At 49.6% G+C, this 10,952-nt stretch overlaps 1 long non-coding RNA gene across 1 annotated transcript; it reads left to right on the top strand.

Annotated features, from left to right (window-relative positions):
* Positions 1-1,947: 1,947 nt before the first annotated feature.
* On the top strand, positions 1,948-10,627 carry LOC145717294 (uncharacterized). Its single transcript, XR_014140413.1, has 2 exons — positions 1,948-2,168; positions 2,333-10,627. It is a non-coding gene; the product is annotated as an uncharacterized LOC145717294 (long non-coding RNA).
* Positions 10,628-10,952: the final 325 nt, after the last annotated feature.

The raw sequence follows: 10,952 nt of genomic DNA on the forward strand, positions 1-10,952 counted from the left end.
AGGGTGATCATGTAATTTATCATCCAAACCTGGTCACGTTGAGACCACAGGAGGAACTATTTCAGGAGAAGAGATGCCAAGTGACATAAGTGGTCATTCTACAGACCTAAAGGTTTTTCTAGTTTACAGTTCATATCTGCTAACTAACCTAAACAATATAAATATCCATAAACTAGATGATCTTAAAGTTCTAACTTTTAAATAAAACCCAGTTCTCAAGTAAACACACACACACACATACAATCTCACTATAATAGATAAATCATGACCTAACATAATCAAGAAAAAAGGGAGCCCAAATCAACAAAAGAGAGTGGAGAAACATTTAAAAGGATTCTGTAATTATTTCACTAAAACCCATTCCAATAAAGTTGAGAACCTGGGTGATATGGGTGCTTTCCCTGCTGTCTGTCATAGAGCAATGCAGTGGCCTCGCTGGGGCTGGGAGCTATAGACCTCATGGCTTTTTGTCAAGTCATTTCCCTGCGAGTCAACCAGACTTCAGAATTTGGTTTCTGAAACCGTTTTCCAGCACTTTAAATCAGAGCTAAGATATCTGGGTAGCTTGGGAGGAACTTGGTTCTCCCACCAGGATGGGAACCAGATTATCTGCAGAGTTGGTCTCTGAGCGCACCTCTTCTGGCAAATGCCCACCTGTCGTCTTGTGACAGCAGCTTCATGGGCCACGCCCCAGCTGGCCGGCTCTAGAAATGAAACACAGGCTTGTGTTTGACCTTGAGAATCCCGAGTCTCAGATCTTGGAGGTCTCATTCTGTCAGAGATTGGTTAGTTCTAGCCCCTCCCTTTACAGATGAAGAAATTGAGAACAGGGGAAGGAAGTAACTGCCAAGTTGAGCCTCATTTCATTTCAAGTTTTGTGTTTACTACTACACTCTCTTTAATGATATTAATATTAATAATAGTAACAAGTGATAGCTATTCATTTGTTTACTCCTTCATCTCCCCTTAATACCCGTATGAGGCAGACAGTCATTACATCATCCCCATTTTACAGAAACTGAAGCACAGAGGGGTTAAATACCTTGCCCAAAGACACACAGCTAGTTAGTAAATACCAGAGTTGAGACTTGACCCCAAGTAATCTGATTCCGGGGTCTACATACACCCTTACCTCCATTTTCTACAACAAGAGTTCTCATATTATTCTGAGAATACATATATCTCTGATTATGTATATAAGGGAGCCACCAGGCATGGTAATTTTAAAGAAAGTGTCCCAAGAGATGAGAGAAACTATGGTTTACCTGATATTCTCCACGTGTCAGTCACTATTCTAAGTGCTTTTGCATGCATTAGCTCAGTAATCTTAAAACCAAATCGTCCCCCCCCCCCCAAAAAACACAAAGAGGAGGATGCTCTAACCTCACTGATCAGATGGAGAAAATGAAGCCCAGAAAGTTTCCATAACTTGCTTGAGATGCTAAGCCTAGGGGAAATCCAGGCTTCACAGCCAGCCCACCTGGCAGGTGAGCATCACACTTCACTGCCAGTTAACTGGGCTCTTCATTCTGACCTCAAAGCTCTTGACAGACAGGTGTCATTTCTCACTACTCAGTCGCTTTTCTCCAATTAGATAAGGAACTGACGCTCAGAAAGTTGAAGCAACTTGCTGAGGGCCACACAGTGACTCGGTGGCAGCCTAGCCAGGGATCCAAACCCCACGGTATGCTGTCTTCACTTCCCCAGGTTTTAGGGATGCGGTCCAAGGCTCGCTCTCTGCGACAGATGCTCCCACTCGCGGCGCGCCAGACACAAGCCGGTCTCACCTGAGGCTCCGCGTTGTCCCACCGGGGCCAGACACTGCCCCCTGGCGGCAGGTGGGCGCAAGCGCAGCGCATGCTAATGAGCCCGCGGCGCGGCGCGCTGATTGGCTGGCGCGGATCCCAGCGGCTTTCCCGGGGCGGGGGCCGAGGCCGAGGGAAGGGGCGCCGCCGGCAGCAGCCGCCCCCGCCCCGCCCTCCGGGCCGCCCTCCTCCCCCCGGGACGCCGGGGCGTGTGCGGGGCTCGCGGGCGCCTTCGCCGGGGGCTTCCCCTCCTGTGGTCCGCTCGGGTTCTGGTTCGGCGTTCATCGCGGGTCCAGGATGACGATCCGACACCAAGGCCAACAGTACAGGTCGAGGATGGCATTTCTGCAGAAGATGAGCGCGGTCCGGTGCCCTGGGCCCTGGGAGGTGCGTGGGGTCCCAACTCTGGGAAGTGTCCGCGGAGATGCTGTGGAGGCGCGGGGCGTGTGGCCGGGAGGGGAGGGCATCCCTGTGGTCTTCAGTGGCTGATGTGTATTGTAATAACATTATCTGTTCAGGTTTCCAAGCTGCCCGGGGGTCCTGAACAATCGGCAGTGCTTGGGCGGAATGTTGGAAGGTGAAGAGCTTCCTATGCGCTCAGGTGGGACTGTTCTGAGGGTATTCTACACCCTTTCTCCCAGCGGTTCCCACTAACTCCCGTGATCCACAGGGTAACCTGCACGTGAATGCCCCCTGTGTGTGCCCCCTTGATTTCAGCTCAGGTCATGATCTCAGGGTCATGAGATTGAGCCCCACATCAGGCTCTGTGCTATCCACACAGTGGACAGAAGAGCATGGCTAGGCAGCCCGGTATGGCCCCCAGCACCCACAGGGCTCTGTTCTGATTCCAGCCTATCTCCTGTGTCCCGGCAGCTCTGGCCAGCTAGGGGTGAGGGGGACAAAACGTTCCTCCAGGCCTCTAAAATGTTTTTCTCTTCAACTTAGGGAGACAGCTGGGCCTGGGCAAGGACTACAAGGAGTAGGGATCTTAAGGAAGCTTGGATGGGTTTAGAATTGCTCGTCTCATCGATATATATCCCTCCATGTAGCACACATGGAGCATCTGCTGTGTTGCAGACATCGTTAGATGCTGGGATAGCAATGACATTCGAGACACGGTCCCTGCCTGCAAGCGGCTTCTAGTCTAGCAGGGGGAGACAGCCACACACAGCAATCCAGTGGCTCATCGTAGGTGCCACGAGACACCTGGAGGGTAGAGGAAGTGCCAAAGTGTGCACACTCACTGTATCCTGGGTGCAGTATCATGAAAGGATTCTGGAAGATTCTGTGGTGGTTTAGCTGGCTCTTGAAGGGCGCGAGGGTGTTCTTGAGGCAGATGGGGTGTCGGAAGAGGGCGAGACACGAGAGCAGGAGGACGTGCATTTAGTTGTGGATTTACTGCGTGTCAGTCATTGACCAGAGTCGGATGGTGATGGCCAACAGGCAGTTCTATTTCCAGAAGGAGGTTCTGGAATACTTGAGAAAGGTTCTCGGTGGTTGTTGAGAATGAAACAGAAATGAGGACTTTTTGAGGCTGGACACAAGCTAGCGCGGCTTGTGGGACTTGGGCATATAGACTGTGATTCGCAGCAGTGGAGTTGGGGCGTGAGTCCCTACTGCTGAAGAGAGTGCTGTGGTTTGGGATCCTATTACATCTTTGCACAACAAAGGATATAATTGGTATGGTCCCCAGGAATCCCTCTCTGGTTTATGGGAACACTCTGCTCCCTGACATCTTATGGAGAGTGACAGCCACTTAATGGGAGGAGAAACCGAGAGCGTGTGTGGACGGGCTATGGACGCTATTGCTTTTGAAATGCTCGTAGTGACGGTCTGGATTCTCTGAAGTGCTCCATGTCATACCTCAGTCAGCGGGACTCTGAGAAGGGAAACGCTAGGCTCGTTGTGGGGTCAGAGAGGCCAAGGATGACCTCTTTCTTGCAGCATTTGTTTGTGGCCTCAGGAATTAGTCGTGGAGAAGTCAGGATTCTAGAGAGCCAGGAGGCTGTGGTCTGGACAACACTGTGTGTGTGTGTGTGTGTGTGTGTGTGTGTCTAATGAAAGAAGGTACTTCAGGAGGGATGCGCACAGAACACAAAGATGAGGGGGGCCCAGAGAAATGCCCCAGCAACACCCTTTCTGGAGAGCTTTAAAATCAAGGTGTGCTTTCTCTTGTTGGTGGGCAGTGTTCACCGAAGACGAAGAGATGGCCAAGATCACCTCTCTGAGACTTTAGGAGTCAGTCCTATGTTTTGTGCGTTAGATTTATTATGATTCTTTTTTTTAGGGAACCACTTAAATGAATTTACATTGGAAAAGGTCAGAGGAAAATGATTCTGGACCCTAATGGAAAGACTCTTGTCTTAGTCTGTTCAGGCTGCTGTAACAAAATGCCACAGCCTGGGTAGCTTATAAACAACAGAAATTTATTTCTCCCAGTTCTGGAGGCTGGAAGTCTGAGATGCCAGTGTGGTTGGGTCTGGTGAGAGCCCCCTTCCCACTCCCATACTTTGTGTGGCGTCCTCACATGGTGGATGGGGCGAGGGAGCTTTCTGGGGTCTCTTTTATAATCAGGGCACTAATCTCATTGACGAAGACTTTATGGAAGTAAAACTAGTGAATCACCAAAGTGGTAATTAGTAAAAGTTGATTGTGCCTACGCCAAAGAGATAGTTTGCAAACCAGGAGTTCTCAGACCAAAGCATGGAATGAAGCTCGGGGACATATTGTTCTAAAACAGCTTAGAACGCGTGAAGGCAGTGATTTTTTCTTTACAGTGATTGGTTATAATATTAGAATTTTCTTAAATGATAAGGAAGTCGACAGTGCTTACCTCACATCAACCTGGGGAAACAGTTCACATGTTGCTTGTAATTTCCAGAGGCACAAGCAAGAAATGACCCAGGTCAAGTTAGCCTTGCAAAATAAGCTAAATCAACCTTTGTTTGTATGACTAAACTGTTGGTTTTTTTTTCCTGCTTCAGGAATTTTCAAGGCTGGTCTTCAGTTGTTTTGGATTTTGACGGTTGGGGGGACACAAATATTCCGAGCATAGCAACTCCTGAAAGATATACATGGCGCGCACACACACACACATACACACACACACAAAAACACACACACATACACACACACGCTCCGCTCCCCAGCAAGACCTCCCTTTGTACAAAGTGTGACCTTCCTGCTGGCAAGAAATCGGCCTCTTTTTTCCCTGGGGTTTTTAAAAATAGTTCTTATTGATCCACTTTGAAGGTTAGTTTCAAATTCTTCATAGGCTGGTTATTTTTTTTTTTAAACTCAAAGGGAAAGAAAGGAACCTGCTGATATTTTTATCAGAGAAGTTTAAATTTCTAATTGACCCAGTGGGTAAAACCCCTCCATCTGCTGCTTAGGAACCTACCCCCCCCACCGCCTGCCCTCTTCCCGGACTCTCTACCAAGAAGATGGCCGTTTCATCCAGTGAAATACAGTATTTTCAGGAAAAGTTATTTATAACCTGAGAAGTTATGAGTGAAAGGAGGAAGTATTCAGCCATGTCATTAGAAACCAACTCTAGCTTGACGGTGTGTGTGTGTGTGTGTTGGGGAAGAATGCACCTCTGGCTGCCCCCACGAGGAGGGTCCCCCACAGCCTGTGGCTCCCCAGCCCCCCATGTCCAGGACAAGAGCCCCTCCCACTCCCTTGTTCTGTGGGCGCCTGGTTGACCCAGCGGCCAAGATGCTGCCACCGTTCCAGAGCCATCTGTGAGCCAAGAAAGCGTCCCTGCAGATGAAGCGTGCAGTGAGTTTTGCACAAGGAGCCCGGGGTGCCCCCTGGGCCCCCAACCCTTCTCACAGGCTGGCTGTGTGCCTGGTACTGCGTCTGGAACAGTTTCAACTGACAGTGCACCTGATTCCAGCCCATTTGTCAGGATGGTGGTTCAGCTGCAAATACTGGTTTAGCAACAGAAGGAAATAGGCATCCTCCCCACCCCCACCGCCCCTCGCATTGATTTAGGACATTGTTCCACACTCCTTCCATCTTTGGGAAAGTGGGGCCTTCCAGCCTCAGGAGCAGGCTGGCTGAGTAGGGGGTGGCAGGTAGAATTTCTCCAATTCAGGGCTCCCCTGCCCGATTCTTCTCCAACACAGCCAGGTCGGGGTACCTGCCTTTCTCTCTCCCCAGCTGCATCACGGGCTCCCTTCAAAGTCCACTTTGTCCGGGAAGCATTCCCTGAACATCCTGATCATCCCTGCTCCCGCTGAGGTCCTGCGCAGTTTGAATCTGTGTGGCCCACGTGGGGCACACTTTAACCTGGGCTTGGCCTTGATCTCTGGCTGCATCCTGCTACCCCAGCTCCTGGAAGACAAAGATTATGTTGTTTCTTTTTAGCAATCATAGAAGTGGATCCATAAGAAGGATTCAGTTACATTTCTCTCTCTGGATTAGGTTGTCTAGCTACATTTTTCTTACGTAGCTTTACTGGCTGGTCCCTGAAGGGCAGATTGTGACGATGATTCTTTCGCTGGCACCCCCACCCCAGCTGTCGCCGCTCCTCTGTTGCCTCAGAGAGGATCTGTTTCATAGTCAATGTTTTCATTTGCTCTTCACAACTATCCTTTTAAATAGGACGGGAATTATATTTTTTCCATCAGTGGATAAAAATACCGAGATTCAGAGCGGTTAAATGGCGGTCCCAGGGTCACAGAGCTGACCCTGAATGCTTCTCTGTTGCAGGGAAGACCCGTGGTCCCGTTGGGACCGCAGGTACATTCACGCACGATAGGGCCTTGTGAGCTCAGGGCTCGTACAATGTTGCGTAGGGTTAGGATGAATTGCAGGAAAATAGCTGCTGCAGGGGCGCCTGGATGGCTCCGTCGTTAAGCGTCTGCCGTTGGCTCAGGTCATGATCCTGGGGTCCTGGGGTCGAGCCCCGCATTGGGCTCCCTGCTCTGTGGGGAGTCTGCTCCTCCCTCTGCCTGTCGCTTCCCCCTGCTTGTGCTCGCCCTCTCTCAAATAAATAAATAAATAAATATATTTTTTTAAAAAATAGCTACTGCAGGATTGAAACAGTTAAATCAAGAGGGAGCCCTGGCTGACAGGGGTCCTCCAGGTGGAGATGTGGCAGGCCAGACCCAGCGGCTATGGGGAGGGTGAGGAGGACTGCTTTCAGGGGCGAGGCAAGCCCTCGGTCTTACTGTAGTTATCTGCACCAACCCTGATACTTCCTGCCTCCCTCCCTCCCTCCCTCTGCTTTGGCTGTGTGCGCCTCCTGGGATGCCCCCTCCCCCCTCCCTCACTGGAGCTCCAGGCTGAGGCTGGTTGTCCAGGCGTCTCGTGGATGCTTCTGGGCGTCTGTTCCAGCAGCGCAGCACAGACCGAAGTCTTGCTCTTCCCAAACAGGCGTTTGGGTTTCCTATTTTGGACCCTGATGCCTCCATCTGCTTGGCAGGGAGGCTGGAAACCCTGGAATCCTGTTCTCTTTCCCTCACCAAGTTGTCCCTGGCGTCTGAGGACAAGAGTCCACACCTGCAAGTGCTTCCAGCCTCCACTCCATCTTGTCCTCGCTGCTCCTGCCAGGACGGCCACTGGGACCAGCTCACTGGGCCCCCACCTCGGCATGCCCCCATTCTCGTTACCGTCTATAAAACAAGGCAAACCATGATGCTCCTTCCTGAGAGCTCCCAGGGGCCTGGTGCTGCGGGCTGAATCGAGTCCCCCCCCCCCAGGGTCCCATGTTCAAGTCCTCACCACCAGGACCTCGGAATGGGACTGTATTCAGACGTTATCTTAGTCTGCTCGGGCTGCCAAAATAAAATCTCACAGACTGGGGGAGTTTCAACAGCAGAAATGTCCTGTCTCCCCGTTTAGAGGCTGGAGATCAAGATGCTGGCAAGGTGGGTTTCATCCTGACAGCCCTCTCCTTAGCTTGTAGGCAGAGGCCACCTGGCTGGGTTCACACGAGACCCCTCTGTGCATGCCCCGGGGCGGGGGGGCTCTCGGGTCTCTTCTTGTAACTAATCCGATCTGAGCAAGGCCCCATCCTTCTGATCTCATTTAACCTTAATTACTTCCTTCCAGAAAGGCCCCATCTCTAAATACTGTCATACTGGGGATTAGAGCTTCAACATCTGAGTGGGGAGCAGGGAGGTCACAAACATTGAGTTCCTAACAGAGACAGAACCTTCAAAGAGGTGATTAAGTTAAAATGAGGCCATAAGGGTGGGGCCTCATCCAATGTGACTGGTGTCCCTGTAAGAAGAAGAGATTAAGACAGAACCAGGGACACTAGGCAGAGGGATGGCCACCTGCCAGCCAAGGAGAGAGGCCTGGAAGAAACCCACTCTGTGGGCACCCTGATCTCAGACTTCCCAGCCTCCAGAACCCGGACAAAATGAATTTCTGTTAAGTCACCCTGTCGATGGTATTTTGCTCTGGCAGCCAGAGCAGACCGATAACGTATGAAATGACATTTGCGATCTTCTGGGTCCTGGATCCCTCTGCTTCTTCCCCACGCACACCATGCCCTTGTATGCTCCCAGGCCTTTGCACACGTTTGCTTCCTGGTCTGGAACGCCCCTTTTCTCGGTGGCGAGGCAATACATTCTCACCGAGTCGCCCCCGTGCTCTCCTGTTAGAACCAGGGGCCGAAAGCAGACGCGATGTGTGTGGCTCCCAGGCTGAAAGCAGTGAAAGATACGTGTGTGCACCCCACATTGTTGTGTCTTCCCCTGCATCGAGGTCAGGAAAGCAGGTGCTAGAAGGCAGGACCAGGGATGGTAGCAGCCTGGATCTCGGATTCAGGACACTGAGGGAATGCCCTGGACGTGGGCCCCCTGGAATTCACATTTGCATAAGAGAAATCGATCTTTGTTGTGTTAAGCTTTCAATCCCACAGCGCAGTCTTGACTAATACAGCCTCATTTTCTGCCCAAATCTTCATCTCCTAAGTCCCCGTTTAAATACTACCTTTTTTTTTTTTTTTTAGATTTTATTTATTTGAGAGAGAGAGCAAGCACGAGTGGGGGGAGAGGTGGGAGGAGGGGCAGAGGGAGATGCAGACTCCCTGCTGAGCTAAGCAGGGAGCCCGACGGGGGTGATTAGATCCCAGGACCCCTGGATCATGACCTGAGCGGAAGGCAGACGCTTGACCCGCTGAGCCACCCAGGTACCCTGCTACCTCTTTCTTTAAAAGCATTCCAGAATTAACCCATGCCCAGTCAGAACTAATCACTTTCCTTTGTACTTTGACATCACGTGTACCTTATGTCTATCTGACAGTGCTTAGTGTCCTGGCTGGTTTATGTACCTGTAGGGTTAGGGACATGGAATGATTAAGAGGATGAATTCTGGAACTGGACTGACTGGGTTCACATCTCACATCTCAGCCCTGCCATTTATCAGCAGTGGGACCTTTGGTGAGGACCTCTGTTCCTATCTGTCCATCTGGTACCTACCAGAGTACCTTCTACAATGATTAATCATTCAGTAGTACCTGCTTGTCAGCTTCCTTCTGTTTTGTCTTGCAGATTGAAGAATTAGTAAAAGACACACAGAGCCAGAGATGGGGACCAAAGTGTAAAGCCAGAGGGTCCCGTGATTATAGAGTCAAGGGCCCTTGTAACATAACAGGTGGTATCATCTATGGGGCAGGCCAGAGCCAGCATAGACTACAGTTCCCTACAAATTAATTCAAACTGGAGGGGCAGAACTCAGGGAGAGGGAGGAAGGAAAGATGAATTCAGTGTCACTTTTGAAATCACTTTCCCTGAAGTCATCATTTTATGCGTCCATCAAGAGACAGGCATACCTTGGAGATATTGTGGGGTTGATTCCTGACCACTGTAATAAAGCAAACATTGCAATAAAGTGAATCAAATGAATTTTTTGGTTTCCCGGTGTATGTAAAAGTTATGTTTACACTATACTGTGGTCTAGTGAATGTGCAAGAGCATTATGTCTGAATACACAATGTACGTATCTTAATTAAAAATACTTTATTTAAAAAGACTTTATTGCTAAAACATGCTAACTCTCATCTGAGTTTTCAGTGAGTGGTAATCACTGATCACAGATCACTGTAACAAATATAATAATAATGCAAAAGTTTGAGGGGCGCCTGGGTGGCTCAGTCAGTTAAGCGTCTGCCTTTGGCTCGGGTCATGATCTCAGGGTCCTGGCATCCAGTCCCTCATCAGGCTCCCTGTTCAGCGGGCTCCCTGATCAGCGGGCTCTCTCCTCAGCGGGGAGTCTGCTTCTCCCTCTCCCGCTCCTTCTGTGCACTCTCTCTCTCAAATAAATAAATAAATAAAATCTTAAAAAAAAGAAAAAGTTTGAAACATTGTGAGAATTACGGAATGTGATCCAGAGACATGAAATGAGCAGGGATGCCACCAACCTTCAATTTGTGAAAAACGCAGTATCTGTGAAGTGGATAAAGTGCAGCACAACAAAACAAGGTATGTTGGAAGTTTTATGAATTTTTTTTCTACTGTGATGAATTACCTTGATTGATTTTTAGAATACTGAATCATCCTTGCATTCCTGGAATAAACCCTAGTTGGATGCTTGATTTTTTAAAAGATCTTATTTATTTATTTTTAAAGATTTAATGTATTGATTTGAGAGAGAGAGCGCACACACGGTGGGGGGGGGCGGGGGAAGGGGCAGAGGGAAAAGCAGGCTCCCCACTGAGCAGGAAACCTGACATGGGGCTCGATCCCAGGACCCTGAGATCATGACCTGAGTTGAAGTCAGACGCTCAACCAACGGAGCCACCCAGGTGCCCCTGGATGTTTGGTTTTATTTGCTAATATTTCATTAAAGATTTTGCATCTAATTCATGAATGGGGGCTTTTTGTTTTTTGTTTTCTTTCCTGACCCCGATCAGTTTCCCAGTTTTCTGAACCAGCTGGGTGTCTAACAGTTCAATTCAGTTCTGAAACCACCTGCAGTTAGTGTCAGACTCCCCAGGTTTACGATCTCAGCCCTACAAGACTGTCCCCGCTTTGGATGCCAGTCCAAGTCCCAGGTCACCAGTACTTCCGATGACTGGCTATCAATCCACAGCACCTCCAAGCACATGGTTGGATAACTCACTAGACCAACTCACAGAACTCACAGATCATTTTACTTACCATTACCGGTTGATTATAATGGATACAGTTT

Source organism: Leptonychotes weddellii, chromosome 15 (assembly GCF_054177405.1).
Source record: "Leptonychotes weddellii isolate Sample4059 chromosome 15, ASM5417740v2, whole genome shotgun sequence".
Lineage (NCBI taxonomy): Eukaryota > Metazoa > Chordata > Mammalia > Carnivora > Phocidae > Leptonychotes > Leptonychotes weddellii.